General features: G+C 35.0%; 1 long non-coding RNA gene across 1 annotated transcript in view; it reads right to left on the bottom strand.

The window, feature by feature from the left end:
• The window catches only part of LOC118767531, a 17,100-nt gene extending 12,698 nt beyond the window's left edge, over positions 1-4,402 (bottom strand). Inside the window, exon 1 of the long non-coding RNA XR_005003449.1 lies at positions 4,087-4,402. This is a non-coding gene — a long non-coding RNA (uncharacterized LOC118767531). The remainder of the gene's footprint in view (positions 1-4,086) is intronic.
• Positions 4,403-5,347: the final 945 nt, after the last annotated feature.

The raw sequence follows: 5,347 nt of genomic DNA, 5'->3' as shown, positions 1-5,347 counted from the left end.
TAAAGCTCCACGAGGCTCCGGCAGGGGATGGTGGTGATCCCTGCTGTACTCTTTCACCACAACTTTCTCTCACTCTTACTTCCTGTTTCTGTTGTACCTGTATTTCAAAGGGGCGGCCTTGTCACTCTCTGTGTCACGCTGAATATCCCCGAGAACTACGTTAAGGGTACACGTGTCTGTGGAGTGCTCAGCCACTTACACGTTAATTTCACGAGCAGGCTGTTCCGTTGATTCGGATCAACCGGAACCCTCGTCGTCGGAACCGACGGAGTACTTCCATTCCATGTTTCGAGTAATATAATGCTTACTTTTCTTAAGTCCCAAGTTACTCTGGTAGTTGAAAAAGGAATTGGGAATATGTATCATCATATATGATGTTGCTATAGGATTACTCCGAAGATTGGATTACACGAAAGAAGATAAGATAAATGGAATAGATGAAAATAATACCGACTCTCTTAGCCACAACTTTGTCTAAAAATCACATTTTTAGACAATCCTACCGTTTATGACCAATCCTACCGTTTATGACCAATCCTACCGTTTATGACCAATCCTACCGTCTTTTAGAGAGATGTGGTGGCACTTACTTTGTGAACAAAACGAAATGCACAACGAAGATTGTCAAAAAAATAGTTGGCTTTTTATATTTAACTTAAATGAGAATATGGAAAGCAGGCTCTTGTAATTATAATGAAATAATTTACAGTATAGAGTATAGCAGAAAATTGTTCCTTAGCTTGTAGTGCTGTAAGTTGTACCTATATACTTCTTTTTGTTATATCATATTTAGAGGGTGTATTCTACCAAGTAATATGACCTGGCGATGAGCTGGCAGAAACGTTAGCAACCCGGGCGAAATGCGTAGCCGTATTTCGTCTGCCGTTACGTTCTGATTTCAAATTCCGCCGAGGTCGACTTTGCCTTTCATCCTTTCGGGGTCGATAAATTAAGTACCAGTTACGCATTGGGTCGATGTAATCGATTTAATCCGTCTGTCTGTCCTTGTCTGTCCCCTCTATGTTTAGCTCATTGTGGGTAATAAAGAAACAGATATTTACACGAAGACAAAATTTTCACTGATGTCCCAAAGAACTCTGAGATAACAAAACACAGTTTTAATTAAGTATATGTTGTAGCCATACGTATTGTGGAGTTTACTATTAGATAGAAAGAAAGGAAAATTCAGATTTGATTCAAATATTCGCTCCTGAAACATAGTCTGCTGTTTTATCCCGTTCCAACCACTAATCTAAAGAATTACCCTGAAGAATGGGTCGCACAGCGCTATAGGAGATAACCATAGAACACTTTAAAGAGCTAGTCACTTAAAAATACCCTGTTTTACAATTCCAGTACCATTAACCTTACAATAATTAACTCTGTGAGGTTAATGAACATATGTAATTAATTAAAATTGATTAATCATTGAAACTGGTAATTTAAGAAAAAAACTGTCAGAAAAAAAAAAGAAAAAAATTTCTGCGAAAATAATGAATAAACAAATAGCTTTTTTAAGCTGATATGATAGAAATATTGTTAATATATTTGACATTAGAATAAATTAAGATTTGGTTTAATTTAATAATAATGCATCTTCAGAGATTTTATTGATTTCAACTAATTTGTAGAGTGTGAGGAGATATTGCAATGACAAATCTAATGTAAGATGAAAGGAAGGACGATAAATTAAATATGACAGTCCAATCATTATGTTGGTTTCTTTCATTAAATAATATCTTAATTATTGCGGAAACGGAGAGAGAAAAAGAGAGAGGAGAACTGTGACTTTCTGACTTAGTTAACTCTTTCCATGGAAAGTGTGAATAAATAAGAGCAATTATCTCATAATTATTTTTAAAAAAACGATTAGAGAATAAATTGCCAATAGAAACCGCCAAAGAGACGCTGCTTCTGAACAGTTCTAGGACAGATACGGGTACCGGGTTTGGTTTTGGTATTTCTTCGTTCCGAGTTGAATTCTTAAAACTCGACTGCTTCACCAAATGTTCTTTTATATTCTGGAGCATTTAACCGTCATATGATAAGTAACTTTGGAAGTATACAATAATAATAATAATAATAATAATAATAATAATAATAACAACAATAATAATAATAATAATAATAATAATAATATAATAATAATAATAATAATAATAATAATAATAATATAATATAATAATAATAATAATAATAATAATAATAATAACGGGTACCGGGTTTGGTTTTGGTATTTCTTCGTTCCGAGTTGAATTCTTAAAACTCGACTGGTTCACCAAATGTTCTTTTATATTCTGGAGCATTTGAACCGTCATATGATAAGTAACTTTGGAAGTATACAATAATAATAATAACAATAATAATAATAATAATAATAATAATAATAATAATAAGCCAGTCCTGGCTAAGAAGGAATATATTCACAGACATGACAGAGTTGGAACATACATACATTGGAAGCTATGCCAACATTATGGAATAACAACAGAAAAAAGATGGTATAGGCACACACCAGAAAAGGTCACAGAAGACGAGAAAGCAACCATACTCTGGGATATGCCGATACACACAGATAGAGAAATTAAGGCCAACAGACCAGATATAGTTGTCAGAGATCATGAAGAAGAAAAATGCTTTCTAATTGATGTATCAATACCGGCAGATGACAACGTGTCTCTAAAAGAAATGGAGAAACTCTCAAAATACAAAGACCTGGAAATAGAGGTAACTAGAATGTGGAATCTGAAAACAGAAACAATTTCTATCATAGTAGGTGTATTAGGCATGATAAAAAACTATTCAGACAAATACATAACAAAAACACCAGGACTTACAAACACATATAACATACAGAAAATTGCACTACTAGGCACTGCACATATCCTACGCAGAACACCTTCCATACAATAACCATCAGAGCATCACAACAAATCACAGCACATACCCAAGGCACACAGAGCTGCGCTCGGTAGTGAAGTGAAAGCACGCTATAAAAATAAAACTACTGAATAATAATAATAATAATAATAACAATAATAATAATAATAATAATAACAATAACAATAATAATAATAATAATAATAATAATAATACGGGTACCGGGTTTGGTTTTGGTATTTCTTCGTTCCGAGTTGAATTCATAAAACTCGATTGGTTCACCAAATGTTCTTTTATATTCTGGAGCATTTAACCGTCACATGACAAGTAACTTTGGAAGTATACATTTGCCACATGGGTATCATCAGGAAATACGGTATACTTACAATAGTTAGGATTAAAATTTTGCTAAATTTCTTGGAACTTATACAAAATGATGAAGTAAATACGAAATAAATATTACTTTTCAAAAGACAAAAATATTTATTACATTAAAGTAAAATTAAATATAACAATATTAAAAAAAATTAAATTTAGTCTCTGAAACACACATACACACTTTCTCTTTCTCTTTCTCTTTCTCTTTTGCCCACTTTCTCTCACTTTCTTTCTCTTTTTCTCTGTCTCTTTCTCTCTCTCTCTCTGTCCCTCCGCTTCTCTTTCTCTACACACACATATATACATACTTTTGTCTAATCTAGGCACAAGGCCCGAAACTTTAGGGGAGGGAGCCGGTCGATTAGATCGATCACAGTACGCAACTGGTACTTAATTTATCGACCTCGACGGAATTTGAATCCTGAATGTAAACAGACAAAATACCCATTTCTTTACTACCCACAAGGGGCTAAACACAGAGAGGACAGACAAAGGGATTAAGTTGATTATATCGACCCCCAGTGCGTAACTGGTACTTAATTTAAACGACCCCCGAAAGGATAAAAGGCAAAGTCGACCTCGGCGGAATTTGAAGTCAGAACGTAGCGGCAGACGAAATACCGCTACGCATTTCGCCCGACACGCTAACGTTTCTGCCAGCTCGCCGTCACACACACACACACCACACACACACACACACACACACACATATCACCCCTCATCCTCACTGAATGTGTGGGTAGTTTTTACTCTTTGCCTTCCACAATACCAAGCCTTTGCACTCATTCTGGACCTCTTATGTTAACTCTCTTTGTATGTCTCTTCTACAATACACATGGTAAATACCTCTTCCAAATTAGATATATCAATAAATCATAACGATATCGAGGATAACTCGCACGAACTCAAATAAATAAAAATCTTAACAATCCTACAATTAATGATATAGAAAACCCAATAGAAACGCTTAAAAATCCTCCTCCAAAAAATAACACTCCACATAAAAACCTCATAAATAAAATATTACTATACTCAGCTATAAATAGCAAAGCAAATCCTACTCCTCCATACTCAACATTAAAACCAACATTAAAAACTCTTTTAATAATAATAATGATAATAAATAATAATAATAATAATAATAATAACAATAACAATAATAATAATAACAATAACAATAATAATAATAATAATAATAATAATAATAATGTCGAAAAATACCTTAGGAATGAGAACCCAGGTTCAAAACTTCTCCAAGACACCTGATGAAGGCTGGAGGGTATATCAGCCGAAACGTTGTGTTAACAACAAAGAAGATGACGTCAAATATCCGTCAAATGTAAATAAGGTAAATAATGAACATTATTCTAGCTCTACCTTAGAGCATTGAGCACTCTGTGATTCTGATGCGAACACTCAAAACATAACCACGCTAACATCACCACGACGATAATTTACAAAGTTTAATCTATTTATCTACCCCAGTGTTTCTCAACCGAGATCCGTATAACACCTAAGAGTCCATATAAGATTATTTAAGTTGAGACTCGCAGTCATGTATATCAAAGATCCATGAAAACATTTTACTTTAAACGTATTTATTTTAAGAAACAGCCAGACGTTGCGCAGGAGTGGCTGTGTGGTAAGTAGCTTGCTAACCAGCCACATGGTTCCGGGTTCAGTCCCACTGCGTGGCATCTTGGGCAAGTGTCTTCTGCTATAGCCCCGGGCCGGCCAATGCCTTGTGAGTGGATTTTGGTTGACGGAAACTGAAAGAAGCCTGTCGTATATATGTATACATATGTGTGTGTGTTTGTGTGTCTGTGTTTGACCCCCTAGCATTGCTTGACAACCGATGCTGGTGTGTTTACGTCCCCGTCACTTAGCGGTTCGGCAAAAGAGACCGATAGAATAAGTACTGGGCTTACAAAGAATAAGTCCCTGGGTCGATTTGCTCGACTAAAAAAAGGCGGTGCTCCAGCATGGCCGCAGTCAAATGACTGAAACAAGTAAAAGAGTAAAAGAGTAAAGAGACACGTATTTCTCTTACGTTTTACATATCTCAATCTACACGAGTTAATGCGTGAAG

The sequence above is a fragment of the Octopus sinensis genome, linkage group LG22 (genome assembly GCF_006345805.1).
Source record: "Octopus sinensis linkage group LG22, ASM634580v1, whole genome shotgun sequence".
Classification (NCBI taxonomy): domain Eukaryota; kingdom Metazoa; phylum Mollusca; class Cephalopoda; order Octopoda; family Octopodidae; genus Octopus; species Octopus sinensis.
Note: the sequence above shows the minus strand (reverse complement) of the source record. Positions and strands in the feature narration are given on the sequence as shown.